Source organism: Oncorhynchus mykiss, chromosome 3 (assembly GCF_057628025.1).
Source record: "Oncorhynchus mykiss isolate SJ-2025 chromosome 3, ASM5762802v1, whole genome shotgun sequence".
NCBI classification, from domain to species: domain Eukaryota; kingdom Metazoa; phylum Chordata; class Actinopteri; order Salmoniformes; family Salmonidae; genus Oncorhynchus; species Oncorhynchus mykiss.
In genome coordinates, this window is record NC_143024.1 from 50,328,874 (window position 1) to 50,356,582 (window position 27,709).

The 27,709-nt window shown below is 41.9% G+C and overlaps 1 long non-coding RNA gene across 1 annotated transcript in view; it reads right to left on the reverse strand.

The window, feature by feature from the left end:
* LOC149984574 (uncharacterized) overlaps positions 1 to 27,709 on the reverse strand; it is a 245,839-nt gene that overhangs the window by 131,467 nt on the left and 86,663 nt on the right. The window lies entirely within an intron of this gene.

Sequence of the window (27,709 nt, forward strand, 5' to 3'; positions counted from 1 at the left end):
GAGATTGAGGGCATCAAGTTTAGATTGTAGGATGGCTGTGGTGTTAAGCATGTTCATGTTTAGGTAATCTAGCAGCACGAGTTCTGAAGATAGATGGGGGGCAATCAGTTCACATACGGTTTCCAGAGTACAGCTATCGGCAGAGGGTGGTCTACAGCAGGCGGCAACGGTAATAGACTTGTTTTTCGAGAGTTGGATTTTTAAAAGTAGAAGTTCAAATTGTTTGGGTACAGACCTGGATAGTTGGACAGAACTCTGCAGGCTATCTCTGCAGTAGATTGCAACACCGCCCCCCCTTTGGCCATTATATCTTGTCTGAAAATGTTGTAGTTGGGGATTGAGATTTCAGAGTTTTTGTTGGTCTTCCTAAGCCAGGATTCAGACACGGCTAGAACATCCGGGTTGGCAGAGTGTAGTAAAGCAGTGAATAAAACAAACTTAGGGAGGCTTCTAATTTTAACATGCATGAAACCAAGGCTATTACGGTTACAGAAGTCATCAAAAGAGAGCGCCTGGGGAATAGGAGTGGAGCTAGGCACTGCAGGGCCTGCAGGGCCTGGATTCACCTCTACATCACCAGAGGAAAAGAGGAGGAGTAGGATAAGGGTACGGCTAAAAGCAATGAGAATTGCTCGTCTAGAACGTCTGGAACAGAGATTAAAAGGAGGTTTCTGGGGGCGATAAAATAGCTTCAAGGTATAATGTACAAAACAAAGGTATGGTAGGATGTAAATACAATGGAGGTAAACCTAGGTATTGTGTGATGATGAGAGAGATATTGTCTCTAGAAACATCATTGAAATCAGGACATGTCATCGCATGTGTGGGTGGTGGAACTAATAGGTTGGATAAGGTACAGTGAGCAGGACTAGAGGCTCTCCAGTGAAATAAGCCAATAAACACTAACCAGAACAGCAATGGACAAAGCATATTGACATTAAGGAGAGGCATGCTTAGTCGAGTGATCGAAAGGGTCCAGTGAGTAGTGAGGTTGGTTGGGGTCATGGGGATTCAGACAGCTATCCGGGCCATCGGTAGCAAGCTAACATAGGATGGAGGTCTGTTTTTAGCCACCTCGTGCGTTTCCATCGGTAGGATTAGCGGGGTTCCGTGTGGTAGAGGGGATCAATCCAATTCGCAAAAAATATATATATAGTTATAGAGGCCTAAGAAAAAATAAATAATAATAATAATAATTGTCCGATAGATCTATTCAGATAGCAGCGGATAAGACAGCTAACGATTAGCGGGCCGTAGATGGTCGTTCATGTAACGTCGCGACGGAGGGGCCAGTTGGATAATTCCTACGGGCAGATAATGTCGGTACTCCAGTCGTGAAGGCCCGGTGGGGCTCCGCGTCGGCAGTAAAACGGGTCCGGATAGGTGATTGTAGCCCAGGAGTGGCTGATGGAACTCTTCAGCTGGCTAGCTCCGAAATAATTGATGTTTGCTCCAGGACCTACGTAAGCAATAGTCACTCGGATAGCAGCTAGCTAGCTGCAAGATCCAGGTGAAAATGTCCGGGGATATGGGGAGAAAATACTGTAGGTCCGGTATGCTCTGGTCTGAGTCGCGTTGTACAAAACTGCCGATAGCTTTTCGAGCTAAAGGATAGCTGATGACCACCAACTGTGGTTACCTGAATACTAATGTCAGCCAGTAAACTGGCTAGCTTCTATTGTGGATTTCAGATTTAAGGTGAATAATACTTTTTTTTTAAATTGGTAAGGCAGGTTGCAGGAGAGTGTTTTGAAGTTGAGATTTTTAGAAAAAAATACATATAATAAGATATGCGAGGAAAATGTGTAAATATATATATACACGGGACACGACAAGATGAGGACAAAGGACGTCTGACTGCTATGCCATCGTGGGTCAAGATGTGTAAAAATCTGATGCTTTAGATTGAACGGTCATATCTCAGTTATTGTTTTCTTATCTACATTAAAGAAGCTATTTTCTTTACTTTCAGAGTGTGAGCTGATCAAGGGGTCGAAAATGTAGATATTGCCAGATGTTCACTGTCCGAGGAACCGGCCGTGGAAGCTTTATTGTTGGCAAAAGTGTCCATAACCAGAGGTAATTAAACTGTTCTGTGTTATTTTTATCTCTTCCTCTCTGTCTGTTTTGTTGTACATGGAACCTGTCTCACATGCACAGGTTGGAGGAAGGAGGATACCTTGACCTGTCGAATTCTATCCACCTCTTCTGTGTGGGATGTGTTCCTACCTCGTCTGTGGGCAGATCGGCAGCATTTCACAGAGAGTTGGAATAATCACCCTTCATTAAGTTCAGAGGCGAACCTGACGCCTCACCAGCTGTGGCATATCGGAATGCTCCAAACACCTGTGCACGTTTTTGTTTTTGCCTTATCACTACATAGCTGATTCAAATGATCAAGCCATCATCAAGCTTCAAGTGGTATTTATGTCGAATAGTGTCATTATCTTCTATTGTTTTGTCCTCATGTGTCTGTTTTTCATCATAAAGTACTATGTAGCCACTTAGTGTGGACACCAGGTGAGACCACACATACAAACACACAATAGCAGTCTCTCTCCTTCACTTCATCCCTCTCCCCCTTCTCCCTAAATCCTTTAGGTTATATCAGCTGTGTTGGTGAACCCCTCCCGTATCTGAACTGGTTGACACAGAGAGCACAGCATGATCATAGGTGAGAGGTCACTTGGTCGGGTCAACATGAAGTATTATGAAAGAGAGACTTTACATTGAAATAGAGATGTAGTAGTCCCAGAGTTAATGATCCAAGGTCAGCTTTGCATTTCACCTCCTGATGATTATGATGACTGACCGTGTTAGAATAGAATAACAAGGCTTATTCATGCTCTCTCTCCATCCATCTGTCTCTCGTCTGCAGGTATGTTTTGACGTGAGAGAGGAAGCCAGTCCAGTCATCGCCACCTCACCCGCTCTTAAGATAACCTTCAGGCCCACTGAGAATATTAGGGTAGCACTGTAATTCATTAATCATATGCTGTTTGCCTCTGTTCTAGCTAGCTAGCTAGCTGACTCGTTTTGACGTTATAATTACTTAAAGTTGCTTTCACCGTAACGTTTTGTCAGCCATATTTGCAGAAGAAAGTCACCAGGGACGGGTGGCTCGCGTCAAATTCGTCATTGGAACCACTCAATAACGAGTGCTCTAACTCCCCCTTGTGGTGGTCTGGAGCGATAAAGCCATGACGCTGAGTACCTCTAAGTCCCTCGGTGTAAGCTCGCAACTTTTAAAGGAGGAACCACTGTACGTGCCAGGAAAACATTATACCCCCCAACCAACATGTACCGTTGACGCCAAGCAGGATGTGGCAATGGACTCATGCTGCTTATGCCAAATCCTGACTACCATCAGCATTACGCAAAAGGAACCAGGCTTCGTCGGACCAGGCAAAGTTTTCCCACTCCTAATTTGTCCAGTGTTGGTGATCGCGTACACACTGGATATGTTTATGTTGTTGCACCATTCTCAGTAAACCCTAGAACTGTCGTGCGTGAAAATTCCAGGAGGCCGGCCATTTCTGATATACTGGAAATAGCACGCCTGGCACTGACAATTGTACCATGATCAAAGTCGCTTAGGTCAGTCGTTTTGCCTATTCTAATGTTCAATCGAACAGTAACTGAATGCTTTGATGGCTGTTTGCCTGCTTTATATACTAGCAAGCCATGGCTACGTAACTCAGTCTATAGGAGCCAACCATTTTCGTGATCGGGGTGGTGTACCTAATAAACTGGGAAGTGAGTGTATACATCATAACACACAAAGATATGGAACCCACACACATAGGGACACACAAAAAAAGTAGGAACAACCCTCTCACTACTCGTGATGAAAATTAATCAACTTGGACATCTTTTGTTGAACAAGTGTCCTTCCTCTCTAAATTTCTCTTTCCCTTTTTGCCAAGTGGTGTATCCTGATTTTTGCAGTACATGGAGGATGCCTTTTTCACCAAGAGATGTACATCTTCCACAGTGGTGTGAAACATGTGGCTATGCAGCTCTGGAAAGAGGGTCTTAACAGCACTATCAGCTAGTACTTTATTGGCAATAGATGCTTTTTGTATTCCAGGTCCCTGGGATGGCTTTTCAGAGTTGTTTTCAGAGTAATCTGAAAACAACACTCTGTGTCTTTACACACTGCAACAATCCTTGGTGGTGGTTTTTGCAACCCTCCACAATCTTTCAACGTGACAAACGAATGTACAGAGGAATCTGAATTTAGAGCCTTGGATCAAGGCATACAGGTGTGTTGTTCCTTGATTTTTAAAGGAGATCATAAGAGACCGATGAAAACCATGTGATAACAATGGAATCAACCATTGCACCTCCAATAGATAGCCTATTTCAGGGGTTCTCATTCTGCACACAACCCCAGATCAACAAAATAAAATGCAATGTACCCCACTTGAAAAAATTGTCTTGCTCATAAAAAACTAGCAAACGTTAGGCTATATCTTGACCTATTTATATGTCAGTTAGATTATTGAAATCAAAACACCAAAAAGTAATATAATTAATATTAGTATATAGTTACACTTATTCACATTGTTTTCTTTATCTTATTTTGAAAAGTTTTATTAACATTACACATTATTGCATTGGATATAATAAATGGTGAATTCCGCATGTTATGACTTCTCTACATTTTTCTTGACATATTTCTGATTTAAGACTGAAGATTCACATGCAGCACAACTCTTTGTCGAACATATTTTAAATGCAACATCGTATCATCATTACAAAAAAGCAATACAGTAAACATTTAATAAACATTTCCATAAATGTCATGATCTAACAAAACTATTTGGACCCATCAATTCACTTAAACAGGCATTCACATTCATCTTCTAGTCTCAGGCCAGGTTTTCAGCACAGCACCCAGCACAAGCAGGTCTCGGTTGAGTGGTTGAGTGAATGATTTCTATTGTTTATTGTCTATTGTCTATTGTCTTAAGTGTGTGCATGTGACACAAGCTCGTCCACTTGGGCATGACATCACAGCTTGAACATAACAGATTAATATCTTTGGCTGTGAGTGGTGAGGGATTTTGTTTTTGCCTCATTGACAATTATTTGAAAAATTAAATTGATGGTTTGTGCACAAGGGTGATGTCTAAAGTGTCTTATTAGGAATGTTCAAATCGGACTTCTCTATGTGGCCGTCTAAGAAAATTGTCTTTCTGGGCCGGGCGTCAGTTAAACTGCAGTACCGAAGCAAAACTGTTGGAGCAGTCAAAACCGTACTTCTGGACCGGAAGCCCGGGTCCGTTGATGAGACTAGGCTGAACAATCATCGGTAGTTTCCAAACTTTCAATGGAGCCTCCAGACCCCCTTGTTCTCACCTCTTTTTCCTCCATTATACATGGTACTAGAGTTATGAGGAGTTTCCAAGCCTTATGAATTCCTTTCCCAACGGCTGTAACTAAACATATATTGTTCTTATTTCATGAGGGGTGAATCTGAATGCTTTCACTGTGACATCAGCCTCTTTCACGCTTGCACACTGGCACATTGTTGTGGCCGTGCGGCCGGAGGAACTTGGCAGGGACTGGGGAAGTGGTAGGGCTGAGGTGTGGACTGGAGCTGGGTTCGGGAGCAGGGAATGAGACTTGGACTGGAGCTCGAGGCTAGGACAGGAGCTGGGGTAGGTAGGGGCTTGGGCTGGGGCTGAGGGTAGAGACATAGGCAGCGGTAGGGACTGTTGTATAGGGGATGGGGCTGGGTAGTGATAGTAGGCATATTGTTGTGGCCAGGCCGGTGGACTACGCAGGGTTAGGGACAGGGCTGGGTGATGGGTTGATGCTTGGACAAGAGCTGGGGCAGGGAAATACTGCAGTCAGTTGTAGAAGCTGGGGCAAGGGCTGTTGTGGCCAGGATGGTTAGAAGCTCAGGGGGCTCCCGAGTGGCACAGCGGTCTAAGGCACTGCATATCAGTGCTGGAGGCATCCCTACAGACACACTGGTTCAATTCCAGGCTGTATTACAACCGACCGTGACTAAATAATACAATTTAATTTAAAAAATAGGCTAGGACTGAAGCTGGAGTAGGGGCAAAGTATTTGCAAACAGTATTCACCCCCCTTGGCGTTTTTCCTATTTTGTTGCATTACAACCTGTAATTTAAATTGATATTTATTTGGTTTTCATGTTATGGAAACAAAATAGTCCAAATTGGTGAAGTGAAATGAAAAAAAAACTTGCTTAAAAATGTATTCAACAACAGCATATGTACTCACCCACTTTGCTATGAAGCCCCTAAATCAGATATGGTGCAATCAATTACCTTCAGAAGTCACATAATTAGTTAAATAAAGTCGACCTGTGTGCATTCTAAGTGTAACATGATCTGTCACATGATCTCAGTATATTTACACCTGTTCTGAAAGGCCCCAGAGTCTGCAACACCACTAAGAAGGGGTACCACCAAGCGAGCGGCACTATGAAGACAAAGGAGCTCTCCAAACAGGTCAGGGACAAAGTTGTGGAGAAGTACAGATCTGGGTTGGGTTCTAAAAAAATATCAGAAACTTTGAACATCTCATGGAGCACCATTAAATCCATTATTCAAAAAGAGGGCTGTTTTTCATCGGCAGAGACTGGGAAACTGGTCAGAATTTAAGGAATGATAGATGCCGTTAAATACAGGGACATTCTTTAGGGAAACTTGTTTCAGTCTTCCAGAGATTTGTGTCTGGGACGGAGGTTCACCTTCCAGCAAGACAATGACCCTAAGCATCCTGCTTAAGAAACACTTCAGCATTTTAAGGGGAAACATTTAAATATCTTGGAATGGCCTAGTCAAAGCCCAGACCTCAATCCAATTGAATCTGTGGTATGACTTGAAGATTACTTTACACCAGCGAAACCCATCCAACTTGAAGGAGCTGGAGCAGTTTTGCCTTGAAGAGTGGGCAAACATTCCAGTGGCTAGATGTGCCAAGCTTATAGAGACATACCCCAAGAGACTTGCAGCTGTAATTGCTGCAAAAGGTGTCTCTACAAAGTATTGACTTTGGGGAGGTGAATAGTTAGTTTTTTTTGTCTTATTTCTTGTTTGTTTCACATTAAAACATATTTTGCATCTTCAAAGTGGTAGGCATGTTGTGTAAATCAAATGATACAAAACACCCAAAAATCTATTTTAATTCCAGGTTGCAAGGCAACAAAATAGGAAAAATGGCAAGGGGGAATAATAATTTTGCAAGCCACTGTAGGAGCGGTTACAGTTGTAACTGGGGTGGTGTCAGGAGTTGAGGCATAAGCTGTAAGCAGGACAGGAGCAGGCAGGAAGAGAGACAAGGGCTTATTGCTCATTGCTCACCTGCAGAGAGATTGTGACACTTTTGGGTCCACTACTGAAAGATTAACAGGCAGCTAGGCTTCAGGGCAGTCTTTACAGAGGTGTGTTTATGTGCCTCTGTACATGGAGTTGCGCAAGTGTATGTGTCTCTGTGTGAGTGCACATGGGTTAACCTGTGCATGTGTGTCTCTTTCTTTGTTTGCCAGTGCGTTTCTATGTGTGTGTGTGGTGTTAAAAGTAGACAAAATGGTCTGTTTTTTGTTACATGCACACATTCATCATGTGCGCTCCTTGGCTCAAATCAAATTTCATTAGTCACATACACACATTTAGCTGATGTTATTGCGGGTGTAGCAAAATGCTTGTGTTCCTAGCTCTGACAGTGCAGTCGTATCTAACAATTCACAACAATACACTCATCTAAAAGTAAAAGATTGGAATTAAGAAATATTTAAATATTAGGATGAGTAATTTCGGGAATAGCATTGACTAAAATACAGTAGAATGTCTATAAAATGTCCAAGTCTATGTACATAGAACAGGTGCAGGGTTGAATAACCGCTGGGATACAGAGTATGTTAGTCCCTGAAGTGTCTCTGGAAGGAGATCCTCACCCTGAGCTCGTCTACTTTATTGTCCAGTGACTGAACATTAGCAAGTAATATACTCAGAAGTGGTGGATGGTATGCACACCTCCTGAGTCGGACTAGAAGTCCACTCAGAATACCTCTTCTCTGCCGGCGGGGGCATCTTGGAGCAGCCTCTGGGATAAGTTCAATTACCCTGGGGGTTACGAACAAAGGATCCAATTTGGGAAACTCATATTTCTGGTTGTGACCGCCTTTCTGACATCCAAAAGTTATTTCCGGCTGTATGTAATAACACAAAACATTTTCTGGGCTAATAATGTAAGAAATAACACACAAAAAAACTAAACACTGCAAAGTTGCTTAGGAGCTAGAAGCAGAGATGCCATGTCTGTCGGGCACCATCAGCTGTGGTCAGAGTGTTGATTTTTCTGTGTGTTCTTGTAAAAAATATTTTATTCAATATTGAATTTGGCCTACTACTATAACACATGTAACCGCATTGAATAACACATTCATAAATGGCAAATAAATCAGAAGGAATACGTTTCTATATCTATGAGAAATAACAAAGCTCAGGAAATATACATTACCGTTCAAACGTTTGGGGTCACTTAGAAATGTCCTTGTTTTTGAATGCAAAGCACATTTATTTGTCAATTTAAAAAGTGTAGACATTGTTAATGTTGTAAATGATTATTGTAGCTGGAAACTGCAGATTCTTTATGGAATATCTACATTTCTAAGTGATCCCCAACTTTTGAACGGTAGTGTATATATGTGATCCAATTCAGGAAACTAGGCGTAGGTGTCAAGCCCTGACCTCAGATATCTGTTTTTCTATATATTTTGGTTAGGTCGGGGTGTGACTAGGGTGAGTACTCTAGTTTTTGTATGTCAAGGGTTTTTTGTATGTCTATGTTGGCCTGATATGGTTCCCAATCAGAGGCAGCTGTTTATCGTTGTCTCTGATTGGGGATCATATTTAGGTAGCCATTTCCCTCATTTGTGTTGTGGGATCTTGTCTATGCATAGTTGCCTTAATGCACATCAGTAGCGTCACATTTCGTTTGGATGTTTGTTGTTTTGTTCAGTGAATTTAGATTTATTAAAATTATGTGGAACTCTACTCACGCTGCGCCTTGGTCTCATCATTATGACGAACGTGACAGTAGGTCGCAAGTCACGACTTCACATGAGAGCCGTTTGAACGTAACATTTTTTTTTAACAAAACGCGTTTTTTGGCAAAAATGCCTTCTCGAACATGTGAACTTTCTTGATCCTTAAATAACAAACTTGTATGCAATCTGTAAACAGGAATACAATTGTTAAATTACGAGCCTTGTTGGTTTTAAGGCACAGAAAAAGTAAGCAACCTTCCCACTAGCCATGATTGGCTGAGATAATAGTGGGCTTGACTTCCCAAGAGAGGAGTTTGGATTGGTCTGACATATAGAAGGCTTCTGTCTATTTGAGCTCGTCAGCCTGTGTTGGTAATCCTGTCGAACGCAGCTTATTTTGTTATGTATTGTGTAGTGGAGCTGCATTAGTGTTGCTCTCCACTTTCTGGAAGATCAAGTTTTGAAATCAGTGGAATTAGAGTATGATAGCTAAAGAGATGGAGAAAACACGTGTCTCGATTACATCTTAAAACTAAAGGCAATCGTGGTATGGCATTCCTGACAGGAAGACGCGTCCATCATGCATGATGATGTATACAGGTAAGATAGTCCAGCGTTAGCTAGCTACATTTTCAGATATTACACGTTTCTAATTTTGACAGAAAGTGGTTTCATTCCAAGCTAAAGTGTACTGTTAGCTAGCTAAATAACGTTAGCTGACTGGCTCCCTAGCTGACGTCATTATTTGTTTCCCAGAGCTGTTTGCTTTTCTAGTTAGAGCCTAATGTTAGCTAGCTAGTATTGGACCTGGTTGGTTAGCGCCCAGCACTGTGGCATTGTTGGCACGTTGTTCATTGTTTAACTAACTAACGTTAGATGGCTGGCTCGTTATGTGACGTGTGTGATCTTAAACATTGGTTACATAGCTAGGTTCATTGTTCAGCTAGCTAGCTAGATATATGTCTTAAATCTAAAGAGTATTGTTAGCTAGCTAGCTAACATTAGCTAGCTGGCTCCTTAGCGGATGTTATTATTTGTTTCCCAGAGCTTTTTGCTTTTCTAATTAGAGCCTAATGTTATGCATTGTTGGCACTTTGTTCATTGTTGTTTAACTAGCTAACGTTAGCTGGCTGGCTCGTCAGCTAAAGTTACATGACATGTGTGATCTCAAACATTGTTTACCTAAAATAGTTTCATTGTTTACCTAACTAGCCAAATGTCTTAAGCTAAAGTGTATTGTTAGCTAGCTAGCTAATATTAGCTCTCTAGCGGAGGTTATTATTTGTTTCCCAGAGCTGTTTGCTTTTCTAGTTAGAGCCTAATGTTAGGCAATGTTGGAACTTTGTTCATTGGTGTTTAACTAGCTAACATTGGCTGGCTGGCTCATTAGCTAACGTTACGTGACTTGTGTACAACACCCGTTGAATACGGCCGGTGTCAGTAAACGTCTGCAAAAAAGCTTAATGAAATTGTTGCCAGCAGAGCTGGTTAAGCTGTTTTAATGTTATCCAGAGGTAAACAAATCGGCCAGAGCGTCAAGTGTAAGCTCAGAGAGTGAAACGAGATGGATAGGGCTAAAGCTTAAGATGGTGTGAACGATGCTGAATGGATGTAGACGAAGAAGAGCTCTTCACTAGATACCAAGACATTCAAAGGTGATTTTCTCAAAAGTCAGCTTACAAGCTGATCTACTTTCAAAGCAGAATTTCTTTCCCATTGTTCCTCAAATGCAGTGTATGATATGCCATTTTGTAGCTCTGAGTCTCTACTTTTGTCCAATGTAAAAAACACCATTTCACATTTTGCTACATAAGACCGAATCCAGGTGGTGAGTCACATTTAGCCCATCTGGTAGGCTTGTGCTACTGGGCAGATCGTGGCTGTCCTTCCCTTTTATAGTCTGTAATAGTTTGCAAGCCCTGCCACATCCGACAATTGTCGGAGCCGGTGTAATACGATTCAATCTTCGTCCTGTCTTGATGATTTACCTGTTTGACGGTTCGTCGGAGGGCATAGTAGGATTTTCTATAAGCCTCCAGGTTAGAGTCCCGCACCTTGAAAGCGGAAGGTCTACCCTTCAGCTCAGAGTGGATGTTGTCTGTAATCCATGGTTTCTGTTTGGGGTATGTACGTACGGTCACTGTGGTGACGACATCATCAATGGACTTATTGATGAAGCCAGTGACTGATGTGATGTACTCCTCAATGCCATTTTAAGAATCCCGGAACATATTCCAGTCTGTTCTAGCAAAACAGCCCTGTAGCTTTGCATGTGCGTCATCTGACCACTTCTGTATTGAGCGAGTCACTAGTACTTCCTGCTTTAGATTGACCTTGTAAGCAGGAATCATGGGAATATAGAGATATGGTCAGATGGAGGGCGAGGGAGAGCTTTGTATGCGTCTCTGTGTTTAGAGTTTTATTTCCCTCTGGTTGCACATACTGGTATAAATTAGGTAAAACAGATTTAAGTTTGCAGGCATTAAAGTCCCCGGCAACTCGGAGCGCTGCCTCTGGATGAGCATTTTCTTGTTTGCTTATATGGCCTTATACAGTTCGTTGAGTGCGGTCTTAGTGCCAGCAGTTGTTTGTGGTGGTAAATAGACAGCTACGAAAAATATAGATGAAAACTATATGGTGTACAGCTTATCATTAGATACTCTACCTTAGGTCAGCAAAACCTTAAGACTTCCTTAACATGACAGTTTGTGCACCAGCTGTTATTTACACATAGACACAGACTGCCTCCCCTTGTCTTACCGGAGACAGCTGTTCTATCTTTGCAGATGCACAGAAAACCCAGCCAACTATATATTATCCATGTCGTTGTTCAGCCACGACTCAGTGAAACATACGTAAGATGTTACAGTTTTTATTAACTTCTTATGGCCAGGGGTACATTGCTCTGAAAAGGCAGCGCGCGAAATTCCAAAATATTTTTTTTAAATATGTAACTTTCATACATTAACAAGTGCAATACACCAAAATAAAATAATTTTCTTCCAGTATTCTAGTTAAGCTAATAAGCATGCACCCGTTAAGACATTGACTGTAAAAACTATTTAAATAATTATTCCAGTGCTCCAGTTACTAACAGCATGCACCCATCAATAAATTGACTTAAAGCTGTTAAATCCCCTTGGATAGTTGAGGAATAAGAAAAATGTAATGGTTGAGATGGGTGAGGCAAAAGGTATGGCACATAATTGACTGCAAATTGAGAAATCAAGTTAATAAACTAAAAAAAAGAAGAATGAACTGTATTATAAAACAAAACTAAATGATATGTAGAATGATAGTAAAAAGCTTTGGAGCCCCTTAAATGAAAATTTGGGCAAAAGTCAAACTTAGCTCCATCATTCATTGAATCAGATGGCTCATTCTTCACAAAACCCACTGATATTGCCAACAACTTTAACGATTTTTCCATTGGCAAGATTAAAACCTGTTATGGCTAGCATTCCCCTAGGGGAACAACCTCCCCATTCAGGTGAAAAGGTGGCGCGGGAAATTCAAAAGATACTCTTTAGAAATATTTAACTTTCACACATTAACAAGTCCAATACAGCAAATGAAAGATAAACATCTTGTTAATCTACCCATCGTGTCCAATTTTTTAAATGTTTTACAGCGAAAACACAACATATGTTAGATCACCACCAAATTCAAGAACACTCACAGCCATTTTTCAGTCACAAAATCAGAAATATAGATTAAATGAATCACTAACCTTTGATTATCTCCATCAGATGACACTGATAGGACATCATGTTATACATGTATTGTGTGTTTTGTTCGATAATATGCATATATACTGTATATATAAAAAATCTGAGTTTACATTTGCGCGTTATGTGCCATAATGTTTTGATTCCAAAACATCCGGTGATTTTGCAGAAATACTCACAATAAGCATTGATAAAAGATGCAAGTGTTATTCAAGTGTATTAAAGATAAACGTATCCTCTATGCAACCGCTGTGTCAGATTTCAAAAAAACTTTACGGAAAAATAATAATCTGAGAACGGCGCTCAGAACCCAAATTAGCCAAAGAAATAGCAGCCATTTTGGCGTCAATAGAAGCTACAAAAAAACACTATAAATATTCACTTACCTTTGAATATCTTCATCAGAAGGCAGTTCCAGGAATCCCAGTTCGACAATAAATGACTGATTTGTTCCATAAAGTTCCATAAAGCCCATCATTTAGCCACTTGTTGTTAGCTTGTTCAGCCCAGCATTCCATCCTCAAAAAGCACGAGCAATTCCTCCAGACAAAAACTTTAAAAGTTCCGTTACAGATCGTAGAAATAAGTCAAATGATGTATGCAATCCATATTTAGGATGTTTTAAACATTAATCAGCAATAAGGTTCCAACCGGAGAATTTCATTCTCTGAAGAAACGCATTGGAACGGAAGAACACTCCACCGCGCACAATGAGACCGAGGCTTTCTGCCAGACCACCCACTCAAAGAGCTATTATGAGCCCCTCCTTTATAGTAGAATCATACAACCAGAATCTAAAGATGGTGACATCTTGTGGAAGCCCTAGGAAGTGCATGATCATCTATATCTAAGATGGACGTCAAATGGCACTGTTTTCAAAATTGAGTTCTCACTTCCTGTTTGGATTTCTTCTCAGGTTTTTGTCTGCCATATGAGTTATGTTATACTCACAGACATAATTGAAACAATTTTAGAAACTTCAGAGTGTTTTCTATCCACCAGTAATAATATGCATACATTCCCATCTGGGAAAGAGTAGGAGGCAGTTTACTCTGGGTACGCCTTTCATCCAAAAGTGAAAATGCTGCCCCCTAGCCCCAACAGGTTTTAACAAACGTAGGCATTAAATGCCAACAACAAATGTTGACACCACACATAATGACACAGAAAAAAACAGGTTTTTATAAAACTGTACACCACAAAAAAAATGACATACATAAGTTTTCAGAACCTTTGCTAATAGTCTCGAAATTGAGCAAAGATGCATCCTGTTACCATTGATCTTCCTTGAGATGTTTCTGCAACTTGATTGGAGTACACCTGTGTTAAATTCAAAATGATTTGGAAAGGCACACACCTGTCTATATAAGGTCCCACAGTTGAGAGTGCATGTCAGAGAAAAAACAAACAATGAGGTTGAAGGAATTGTCCGTAGAGCTCCGAGACAGGATTGTGTTGAGGCACAGATCTGGGGAAGGGTATCAAAAAATGTCTGCAACATCAAAGGTCCCCAAGAACACAGTGGCCTCCATCATTCTTAAATGGAAGAAGTTTGGAACTACCAAAACTCTTCCTAGAGGTGACCAAGAACCCAATGGTCATTCTGACAGAGCTCCAGAGTTCCTCTGTGGAACTGGGAGAACCTTCCAGAAGGACAACCATCTCTGCAACGCTCCACCAATCAGCCCTTTATGCTAGAGTGGCCAGATAAAAGCCACTCCTCAGTAAAAGGCAGGTGACCGTCCGCTTGGAGTTTTCCAATAGGCACCTAAAGGACTCTCAGATCATGAGAAACAAGATTCTCTGGTCTGATGAAACCAAGATTGACCTCTTTGGCCTTAGTGCCAAGCGTCATGTCTGGAGGAAACCTGGAAACATGGTGAAGTATGTTGGTGGCAGCATGATCCTGTGGGCATGTTTTTTAGCAGCAGGGACTGGGAGACTAATCAGGATCGAGGGAAAGATGAACCGAGCAAAGTACAGAGAAATCCTTGATGAAAACCTGCTCCAGAGCGCTCAGGCCCTCAGACTGGGGCAAAGGTTCACCTTCCAACAGGACCACGACCTTAAGCACACAGCCAAGACAACACAGCAGTGTCTTCGGGACAAGTCTCTGAATGTCCTTGAGTTGACAAGCTAGAGCCCAGACTTGAACGTGATCGAACATCACTTGAGAGACCTGAAAATAGCTGTGCAGCATCGCTCCCCATCTAACCTGACAGAACTTCAGAGAATCTGCAGAGAAGAATAGAAGAAACTCTCCAAATACAGGTGTACCAAGCTTGTAGCGTCATATCAAGCAAACAAAGTTTGTCCAAGATAAGATTTACAATGGATCCCTCTTCGTCTGGAGAAATAAATGTACGGTTCCAGCGCTGTAGGAGCTGTATCTACTACGCTTTGTTTCAGGACAAACTAGGCTTGAGGTGGCTTGCCTGATCAGGCAGGTTGCCAGACTGCATAAGAAACTGTAGTAAAAACGCAAAGTCGAATGTTTACCTTTTCTACTCCGGTGGCTGGATGGCGTTCGCGATTGCTGGATGCCTCTCCGCCATGTGACTGTTCATGGTGCAAAGACAATGTCCTATCCCGGAGCTCAAGTAAAAGACATTACTAAGCTGCCCCCAAATGTACTACGCCAGGACATGGACATCGATTCTATCGTAGTCTATGTGGGTTTTAATTACATTTCGAAGGGCAGCTCCGAACAGTTGAAACTGAATTGACTCTGCTGGACACTAATATCTGGCCCTGTGCCCTCTTTGAATCATGTCATTGAATGCTTTATTAGGATTCTTTCTCTTCACAACTGACTACGTGGTTACTACAGCTCTATGGGTGTAACTTTTGTTGACAATTTCCATACCTTTTGGAAACAACACATTTTATAAGGAGGATGGGATCCACACAAATAATTTGGGTTCCTGGATCCTTTCCCAGCATTATAAGGCTGTATTGAGACAATTACTTATCAATGACCCAAGCCCAGCTCAGTTAATCCCTACCATTGTGTCGCTAAGTCTTTATAATGCTTTAGCAAATGTACATTATACTGGAGGAATTGGTAGACACAATGTAAGTAACCTAAATGATGTCCCTCCAACTGCCCTGAATGCCTCTGCTGATCCTACAGCTATTGTATGCTGAAATCATGTGCCTATGAACCAGAGTTATACTGTTAGCGCTGAGGCGTTGTGCCCTAGTAGGAAGTCCACTGTGTGCAGCTCACTTTGCACTAACATAAATAACATGAGAATATCTACTTCTGCTAAGCTTCCCAGTAAAGCAATGAAAACATGCAAGCATCCCAGAAAAGTGTTAATAGCTTACTTGAACATACAGTGGGGAGAACAAGTATTTGATACACTGCCTATTTTGCAGGTGTTCCTACTTACAAAGCCTGTAGAGGTCATTTTTATCATAGGTACACTTCAACTGTGAGCGACGGAATCTAAAACAAAAATCACTTTGTATGATTTTTAAGTAATTAATCTACATTTTATTGCATGACATAAGTATTTGATCACCTACTAACCAGTAAGAATTCCGGCTCTCACAGACCTGTTAGTTTTTATTTAAGAATCCCTACTGTTCTCCACTCATTACAGGTATTAACTGCACCTGTTTGAACTCGTTACCTGAACAAAAGACACCTGTCCACACACTCAATCAACAGACGCCAACATCTCTAAAATGGCCAAGACCAGAGAGGGTGTAAGGACATCAGGGATAAAATTGTAGACCTGCACAAGGCTGGGATGGGCTACAGGACAACAGGCAAGCAGCTTGGTGAGAAGGCAACAACTGTTGGCGCAATTACTAGAAAATGGAAGAAGTTCAAGATGACGGTCAATCACCCTCGGTCTGGGGCTCCATGCAAGATCTCACCTTGTGGGGCATCAATGATCATGAGGAAGGTGAGGGATCAGCCCAGAACTACATGGCAGGACCTGGTCATTGACCAGACACATGCATACACATACACAATACCATATACACTATACATATGTACGCATGGTTTTTGTGCTGTAGATATGTCTTCGTAGAGTAGGCGCCTGAGGGCACACACTTAATGTGTTGTGAAATCTGTTGTGAATGTATTGTAATGTTTTTGAAATTGTATAACGGTCTTAATTTTGCTGGACCTCAGGAAGAGTAGCTGCTGACTTGCCTGTAGCTAATTGGGATCCATAATAAATACAAATCTGTAGATGTTAAATACAAATAACTCTCTTATAGGGTAGCATAGTGTCTAATACTAAATTGTCATACATTCTTCTTCTCTACCATAGATTTCCCCAAGATCTCAGACTCCGGAATGGGAAAATGCTTACAAGAAAGAAACATATGAAGACAGACAGTTGTTGTTACTTGCAAAGTTAAAAAGGGGAGAAAATGACAATCCCTTTGTCACACCCTGATCTGTTTCACCTGTCTTTGTGCTTGTCTCCACCCCCCTCCAGGTGTCAGCCATCTTCTCCATTATCCCTAGTGTATTTATACCGATGTTCTCCGTCTGTCTGTTACCAGTTCATTTTCTTCGTCAAGCCTACCAGCGGTTTTTCCCTTGCTCCTGTCTTTTTTTACTTCCTGTTTTCTAGTTTTCCTGCTTTTGACCATTTCTGCCTGCCCTGAACTTGAGCCTGCCGTTTTGTACCTTGTCACACCACCCTGGATTATTGACTTCTGTCTGCCCTGACCGCGAGATTGCCTGCCGTTCTATACCCTATGGACTCTGATCTGGATAACTGACTTCTGCCTGTCCTCGACCTATTGTTTCGCATGCCCCCTGTTCTAGTAATAAACTTTTATTACTTCGACACTGTCTGCATCTGAGTCTTCTCCTGAAACGTGATAGTATGAACTGGCCATGACTGACCCAACAGACTCAGACTAACTCTACAATGCTGTCTCCCTGCAAGGAGCCACCATTGGAAGACACAAGGAGTTGCTTCAATGTCTTATGGAGGGACTCCATGGCAGAACACCATGACGAGGCATTACATTGCTGTAGCAATTCCGCGGATTCCCCACAGGGCAGCGGGTCACACCTGTAATCTCCCAGCCTACCCCAGTTTCCTGAGAACCCCGCTTACCACCTCCGGCGTTGGCGATTTCGGAACCTACGGGGCATTTCTCTCCCAGTGCTCCCTCATTTTCGAGCTGCAGCCTTCTTCAGACCCTATGACTGCGAGATCGACCTTCGCCCAGGCACCAACCACTCTGCCCGGGGATGACTGTACTCTCCATCGTGTCCGGAGACCAAGGCTATGGAGTACCTACATTGGAGGACTCCCTAGCTGCAGGGTTCATCTGTCCTTCTGCCACACCTGCAAGCGCAGAGTTCTTCTTTGTGGAGAAGGACAAAACCCTGCACCCATGCATCAACCACTGGGCCTCAACTCATCTCCTCTGCTTTCGAGATGATCCAGGGGGCCACCGTGTTCTCCAAGCTGGACCTACGGAACGCCTACCACCTGGTGCAGATATGGGAACGGGATGAGTGGAGGACTGCCTTCAATGCGGCCAGACGTCACTACGAGTATCTGGTCATGCCATTTGGCCTTACCAACGCCCCTGCTGTGTTCCAGGCTCTGGTGAATGATGTTTTCTGCAACATGTTGAACAGGTTTTCTTTGTCTACGTCGACATCCTCGTTTTCTTCCGCTCCGTCCAAGAACACGTGCTCCACATCCGACAGGTTCTCCAATGGCTGCTGGAGAACCAGCTTCTTGTGAAATCAGAGATGTGCAAATTCCATCGCTCCACCGTCCCCTTCCTGGGTTACATCATCGCTGCAGGGAGTGTACAGATGGATCTCGGAGGATTGGCCCCAGCCTACGTCCAGAGTGCAACTGCAACATTTCCTGGGATTCTTCAATTTTTATTGCCGCTTTATCCGGGGATACAGAACCCTGGCTTCCCCCCTGTCTGCACTCACCTCTCCCAAGGTTCCGTTCACGTGGTCCCAAGATGCTGACCGGGCGTTCCGTGATCCTTGTACCTTGTCACACCACACTGGATTATTGACCTCAACCTGCCCTGACCCCGAGACTGCCTGCTCCCTGTTCTAGAAAAATACTTTTGTTACTTCGACACTGTCTGCATCTGGGTCTTCTCCTGTAACGTGATACCCATTTTTCTACATTTACTATCTAGGCTACTCACCGTTCTATGGGCTACAGATTTGAGTCACCACTAGAATAGTTATTTGTGTGTTACCTTATATTATTAAATCTAATTAAACATTGCAAATAATGATTTTGTAAGACATGTAAAGTCTTTTTACATGTTGCAATAAAGATGAAGCTCATCTTTTGTTTTTAGGTATTTTCACTTGGTAATGAATAGTAGGCCAAAATAATTATATATAATTATATAGAAAGTGCTAAATCCTGTGTAACACCTAGTAACTACATTGTATTTTTGCAGATATTACATTTACTCTGTGGTGTAATAGTGTTTATTTCTCACTTGAATGGAGCTTTCATAAACTGGTGATTAGATTGTCAGGATGGGTAACGTACTTTGCAGGTACACTATAATTACAAGTCAGTACCCTTCAAGATACACTTAATTTTGACTAGTTGGGTAACAACTAGTAATTACATTGTACTTATGTGAATATTACATGCACTCTACGGTGTACTAGTGTGTTTTCTCCCACTTAGAGCTTCCAGAAACTAAAAAAAGGAGGCCAGGGTACTGTATAAGTACACATTAGTTACAAGTAAGTACCCCGCAAGATACATTTCATTTTAACTAGCTAAATCCTGTGTAACAACTAGTAATTACATTGTACTTAGGCAAACATTACATGCACTGGGATGACACTCGTATTAGATCTGTTTTCGTAAGCTCAACCAACCCAGATGGTACGCTTTATTTTTGCAGCAATTGCTAGCAGCAATGTTGACTGCAGATATAGTTTAAACCGTGTACATTCGTGGTTAAGTGATTAGACCCTATTGAGTATAGGCTTTAATCTCTCAGACACCCAGAGCATCCACAAGGGATCCCAAACTTTGTCACAGTTGTTAATGAATCAAATGCAGCTGAGAAGAAGCAAAACAATAAGTTGGTTAATTTTGTGGAAGCCTGGCCATTTGTAACAAGCATGGTACCAAACATTTATTACACTTCTGTAATTACAGACCGCAATTACTACCAGTTACATGTTATTACACTGTAGCTATGAACTACAATACTTATTACAGTGTAATTACACATGTTACCAAATTTTCATGTTTGTTTTAGACAATTACAAAAATACATTTAAGAAAAGTACAACATGTCTTAAACTTACTTTCACCATTGCATGCTCTCGTTCACTTCACCGGCCATAGACCGGTGCCCCCCGCGGCTCAGCATAATCAAATCCTCCCAGTGCTAGCTAGCTAGCTAGCTAACAACAGGAACATTAAGCCTGCCAAGACCAAAAACACAAACAAATGGACTATAGAGCTACAAGTAGTGATTGAAGTTACAAATGGACAATACTAAACAAGTTAAATGCCTTACCTGTGATGAAATGTGTTCCACACACATACGTGTACTGTGTGTGCACAGAACAAGACTCCGCGGCAAGCTCCGGCTGGCCTTCATCAACCACTCCTTGTGTCCCATATACAGTTGAAGTCGGAAGTTTACATACACTTAGGTTGGAGCCATTAAAACTTATTTTTCATTCACTCCATACATTTCTTGTTAACAAATTATAGTTTTGGCAAGTCGGTTAGGACATCTACTTTGTGCATGACACAAGTATTTTTCCAACAATTGTTTACAGACAGAGTATTTCACTTGTAATTCACTGTATCACAATTCCAGTGGGTCAGAAGTTAACATACACTAAGTTGACTGTGCCTTTAATAAACAGCTTGGAAAATTCCAGAAAATGATGTAATGGCTTTAGAAGCTTCTGCTAGGCTAATTGACAATTGGGGGTGTACTTGTGGATGTATTTCAAGGCCTACCTTCATACTCAGTGGCTCTTTGCTTGCCATCATGGGAATATCAAAAGAAATCAGCCAAGACCTCCACAGGTCTGGTTCATCCTTGGGAGCAATATCCAAATGCCTGAAGGTACCACGTTCATCTGTACAAACAATAGTACACAAGTATAAACACTATGGGACCACTCAGCCATCATACCGCTCCGGAAGGAGACTCGTTCTGTCTCTCTCCTAGAGATGAACGTACTTGGTGCAAAAAGTGCAAATCAATCTCAGAACAACAGCAAAGGACCTTGTGAAGATGCTGGAGGAAACAGGTACAAAAGTAAATATATTTCCACAGTTAAAACGAGTCCAATATTGACATAACCTGAAAGGTCGCACACCAAGGAAGAAGCCACTGCTCCAAAACCACCATAAAAAAGCCAGACTGCAGTTTTTAACTGCACATGTGGACAAAGATTGTACTTTTTGAAGAAATTTCCTCTGGTCTGATGAAACAAAAATAGAACTGTTTGGCCATAATGACCATCGTTATGTTTGGAGGAAAAAGGGGGAGGCTTGCAAGCCGAAGAATGCCATCCCAACCGTGAAGCACGGGGGTGGCAGCATCATGTTGTGGGGGTGTTTTGTTGCAGGAGGGACTGGTGCACTTCACAAAATAGATGGCACCATGAGGAGGGAAATTATGTGGATATATTGAAGCAACATCTCAAGAGATCAGACAGGAAGTTAAAGCTTGGTTGCAAGTGTCTTCCAAATGGACATTGACCACAAGCATACTTCCAAAGTGGTGGCAAAATGGCTTAAGGACAACAGAGTCAAGGTATTGGAATGGAATGGGCCAAAATTCACCCAACTTATTGTGGGAAGCTTGTGGAAGGCGACCCGAAACATTTGACCCAAGTTAAACAATTTAAAGGCAATGCTACCAAATTGTAATTGAGTGTATGTAAACTTCTGACCCACTGGGAATGTGATGAAATAAAGCTGAAATAAATAATTCTCTCTACTATTATTTTTTTTTGACATTTAATATTCTTAAAATAAAGTGGTCATCCTAACTGACCTAAAACAGGGAATTGTTACTTGGATTAAATGTCAGGAATTGTGAAAAACTGAGTTTAAAGGTATTTGGCTAAGTTGCATGTTAATTTCCGACTTCAACTGTATCCTTGGACTTCGTCACGGGCCTCCCTCAGTCAGAAGGCAACACCACCATCCTTACGGTGGTGGACAGGTTTTCCAAAGCCACCCATTTTATTCCCCTTCCTAAGTTGCCCTCAGATAAGGAGACGGCCCAACTCTTGGTGTAGCACGTCTTCCGGATCCATGAACTCCTGGTCGACATGGTCTCCGATCTCAGTCCTCAGTTCTCGTCCCGGTTTTGGAAAACGTTCTGCACCCTCATTGGTTCGTCGGCCAGCCTGTCCTCTGGTTTCCATCCCCAGTCTAACGGCCAGTCGGAGCGAGCCAATCAGAACCTGGAGACGACTCTTCGTTGCCTCGCAGGAAGCTTGGTCACGAAGCAGGAAGCTTGGTCACGAAAATCAGAAAAGCAATCAAATTCAATCGTTTACCTTTGATGAGCTTCGGATGTTTTCACTCACGAGACTCCCAGTTAGACAGCAAATGTTCTTCCTTTTGTTCCATAAAGATTACTTTTATAGCCGAAATACCTCCGTTTCTTGTCCACGTTTTGTTGAGAAATCCAATGCCGGAAAAACTCCACATTAGATCCATAATATCGACAGAAACATGACAAACGTTTTTTTATAATCAATCCTCAAGGTGTTTTTCAAATATCTATTCGATAATATATCAAGAGGCAGAATCAGCTTTTCAGTAGGAGCGAGAGGAACAATGGCCGCCTTTGTCTATTACGCACAAATCACTCTGAGAGCCACCACCTGATGCAATGTTGTCGTTCACGCTAATTTTTCAAAATAAAAGCCTGAAACTGTCTAGTGCCTGTAGACACATTAGGGAAGCCATAGAAAAAGGAATATGGTTGATATCCCTTTCAATGGGCAATAGGGATGCATAGGAACACAGGGGTTTCAAAATAAGAGTCACTTCCTGATTGGATTTTTCTCAGGCTTTCGCCTGCAATATCAGTTCTGTTATACTCACAGACAATATTTTTACAGTTTTGGAAACTTTAGAGTGTTTTCTATCCTAAGCTGTCAATTATATGCATATTCTAGCATCTGGTCCTGAGAAATAGCCTGTTTACTTTGGGAACGTTATTTTTCCAAAAATGAAAATAGTGCCCCCTAGCTTCAAGAGGTTAAAGAGTCATCCTTATTGTAATAAAAACACCACATTATCTCCCCCCCCCCCTAAAACACATTGTGTACCACCAGAGAAAGAGAGAGAAAGAGCAAGAGAGGATCTATATACATCTACATAGCAGGCGCTTGAGCAGGTTGGATGGTTTTCAGGCTTTGCCTTTTCCTCTCTGCTCTTCCCCTGAAAACCAGATGTTTGTGTTGACTCCACTGAGCCTGCCCTCAATACAGTTTCAGCCACCATGGTTTGTGATGTTTCACAACAAAACCAATTCACATGAAAAATACAACGTGTGATAAGTAACCATTCAACCTTTCGAATACCAGGAAAGTCACTTCACTCAGAGCCCTATGGTACCTGGTCAAAAGAAATGCTCAAGATAAGGAATAGGGTGCCAATTAGGTCACAGCCTATGTATTCAAATGTAGTCATGTGGAGCGGGCAGCTGGGCAGTTCAGGCAAGCCACCATCAATTGCCATACATTGCACAGAGGTTAGGTGCTGCATTTTCCCAGTTCCGGGTTCTATGAAACAAGTCCATGATGGTGTGTTTTGACTGCCACACACTATCTGTATTAGAAGAACAGCTATCTTGAATAACTATCTGTTTTGGTAATATAGAGGATTGTATGGAGGCAAGTAGCTGGATTCTGAATTTTTTTAATAATGCCCTCGTTGCCCTACAGCAACCCCCTAGGGGTTACTATAGCACTTTGACACAGTTCGTGATGGGCTGCATTCCGTGCGACTGTCAAACAAACCTCAGAATGCAGGTGAGCTTCATTGCACCTGCATGAATTAACAATGACTCTCCCTCTGTCTTTCTCTCTTTCTCTTTCTGTCTCTCCCTCTTCTCTACTCTGTTCTGTTCTGTGTTTGGTGCTGACTCATATTCTGGCAACAAATCAAATATTGTGTTGTCATATGGACACATACTGACTGTCGATGATTTGAACCCATTTGTTTCGTTATTTAACCATTTATATTTTTGCCCATTTCATTTTGCACTTCAGACTGACAGATGAAACAGACCATTGTCATTTTGAAGTCGCCGATCTTCTAGCCATCACGGATCCATTTTTCATTTTCCATTGGTTTTGTCTTGTCTTCCTTCACACCTTGTTCCAATCCCATCAATTACATGTTGTGTATTTAACCCTCTGTTTCCCCTCATGTCCTTGTTGGAGATTGTTTTGATTGTATGTGATGTGATATTTAGTGTTGGTGTGCAACGGGTTTTGTACCCACTTTGTTATTTTGAACATTTTGGTTATTTGGGAGTTTTGTCAGCATTTATTAAACAACTCCATTTAAACCAAGTTCACTCTCCTGCACCTGACTTCTCTGCCACCAACACGCAACCCTTACACATTTGAAGTTTACATTCTGCTCTTCTGATGTGGCCCTGCATTTTGTAGGAACATACAGCAGAGGACAGGAGTCTGGACGAGCCAGGTTTCTCCTTCTCTCTGTTCCGGGTTAAATTATCTTCACAAGATGCTGGTAATACTGCTATTAACGTATTAATGTTTAAGCGTTCAGTCACATACTTCTCCTCTGATAAGGAAGTGGCTATATTTCAAATCCAATTTATAAGCAGTAGGTTGGCTCTCAAAAAGCTCATTTACAAAATTATTGTATGCTTTTTTTTCATTAAGGCAACAAGAGCAAAATAAAAACATTTAGGCTTTAACCATCACCAAATGGACAGGCTGAAATCATCACTGAAAGTGTCACTGTAGTCTCTAGACCTTGCCGAGTTCAACGAGGTGCCCGGTCTGACCGCAGCGACCCGTGCAAAAAGTAGGCCCGAAATGAAGCCTGACTAGTTGTGATTTCAACATGCTTTTGACATATTGCGGCCTCTGGGTCACACAGAGACACGCCATTTTCGATGGGCTCATCGGGAGGAGGTTGGGGTGGATAAGCCATAGAGTTATTCTAGCTGAGCTCGCTGGTTCATATAGGTTGACACTTCCGAGTTTCTCCCTTATGATTACAATGGTTTACAGGTTTTGCTCTAACTCTGCTTCTGTTAAAGCAATTTTCAAAATTCATTTTGTCACATGTTCAAGGTCACCTCTACCTCTACAGATATCAGCCTGAAAAGATTGAATGGTCCCCTTTATATCCTAAATGGGAAGTATGTACCATCAAATAGGGCTGAAATCAACAAATGGGCAGGCTGAAATCATCACAGAAAGGGAAACATATGGCATCACCATAGTCTCTACAAAGTGGCGACTTCAACGAGGTGCCACGCTTGACCTTAGCTCACTCGGTCTGACCGCAGCGACCGTGCAAAAAAGTAGGCCCAAAATGAAGCCTGACCTACATTTCAAATCAAATCAAACTTTATTGGTCACAAACACATGGTTAGCAGATGTTAATGCAAGTGTAGCGAAGTACTTCTAGTTCCGACCGTGCAGTAATATCTAACAAGTAATCTGACAATTCCTAACAATTTCACAACAAATACCTTATACAGGAATGAATAAGAATATGTACATATAAATATATGGATGAGCGATGGCCGAACGACATAAGCAAGATGCAGTAGATGGTATAGAGTAAAGTAGATACAGTGGGGCAAAAAAGTATTTAGTCAGCCACCAATTGTGCAAGTTCTCCCACTGAAAAAGATGAGAGAGGCCTGTAATGTTCATCATAGGTACACTTCAACTATGACAGACGAAATGAGAAAAAAAATCCAGAAAATCACAATGTAGGATTTTTAATTAATATATTTGCAAATTATGGTGGAAAATAAGTATTTGGTCAATAACAAGTTGACCAAGTTTAAGTTTAAGTTTATCTCCAATACTTTGTTACATACCCTTTGTTGGCAATGACAGAGGTCTTCACAAGGTTTTCACACACTGTTGCTGGTATTTTGGCCCATTCCTCCACGCAGATCTCCTCTAGAGCAGTGATGTTTTGGGGCTGTTGCTGGGCAACACAGACTTTCAACTCCCTCCAAAGATTTTCTATGGGGTTGAGATCTGGAGACTGGCTAGGCCACTCCAGGACCTTGAAATGCTTCTTACAAAGCCACTCCTTCGTTGCCCGGGCGGTGTGTTTGGGATCATTGTCATGCTGATAGACCCAGCCACGTTTCATATGACATTCTCCCAATCTTCTTCTGGATCATCCAAATGCTCTCTAGCAAACTTCAGACGAGCCTTAACATGTACTGGCTTAAGCAGGGGGACACGTCTGGCACTGCAGGATTTGAGTCCCTGGCGGCGCAGTGTGATACTGATGGTAGGCTTTGTTACTTTGGTCCCAGCTCTCTGCAGGTCATTCACTAGGTCCCCCCGTGTGGTTCTGGGATATTTGCTCACCGTTCTTGTGATCATTTTGACCCCACGGGGTGAGATCTTGCATGGAGCCCCAGATCGACGGAGATTATCAGTGGTCTTGTATGTCTTCCATTTCCTAATAATTGCTCCCACAGTTGATTTCTTCAAACCAAGCCGCTTACCTATTGCAGATTCAGTCTTCCCAGCCTGGTGCAGGTCTACAATTTTGTTCCTGGTGTCCTTTGACAGCTCTTTGGTCTTGGCCATAGTGGAGTTTGGAGTGTGACTGTTTGAGGTTGTGGACAGGTGTCTTTTATACTGATAACAAGTTCAAACAGGTGCCATAAATACAGGTAACGAGTGGAGGACAGAGGAGCCTCTTAAAGAAGAAGTTTCAGGTCTGTGAGAGCCAGAAATCTTGCTTGTTTGTAGGTGACCAAATACTTATTTTCCACCATAATTTGCAAATAAATTCCTTAAAAATCCTACATAGTTGAAGTGTACCTATGATGAAAATTACAGGCCTCTCTCATCATTTTAAGTGGGAGAACTTGCACAATTGGTTGCTGACTAAATACTTTTTTTGCCCCACTGTACGTAACATTAGCTAGCGAGCCAGCAAGCAAAAGTTTGCTAGCTACCTTACAGTATGCATTAACTTGCAATAAAAATGACTTTCTGACAAAATTAGCAACTCATCTGGAAAATGTAGCTAGACTCTTACCCGTATACATGGATGAATGCTTCCCGGCAGACTGGAACCATTTAACACCGTTTTGTTTGTAGCTACATCTTGTTTGGCCAGCTTTGTGTCAAGTAACTCCAGTTCACATTGAATGCGGCATGTGCAGAAAGTAGCCCGTCACTTTTTCCTACCGATCTGTCGATATTGCCTGCTAAATTCAGAGCATCAATGATGTTGAGAAAAGTAGAAAAAAGTAGACGCGGTAGAAAGGACTGTCAACACATACTGAACAGATTACGTTATAGACAGAATCATGCTACAGGCCAATCCAAACTCATCTCCCGGCATCTCAGCAAATCAATGCTAGTGGGAAGGTTCCTCACTTTTTCCATGGCTAAACCAACTAGGCTCGTAATTTAACAATTTTATTCGTATTCATGGATGGAATACAAGTTTGTTATTAAGGCACATGAAAGTTCACGTTACAGAAGATGCTTTTGACAAAAAAAAATGCATTTTGATAAAAAATAAATGTTTACTTTCAAATGCTTCTCCTCTAAAGTAGTGACGTGCGACACACGCCTAGTTTCCTGAAACGAGTCACATATAATATATATTTAACCTTTAACTATACATTTCCAATTAAGTCAGAAGACCTTTTTCCCAATGGCTAGTCCTGCACAGTAATATCCATTTTTATTTAACTGTATTGGGAT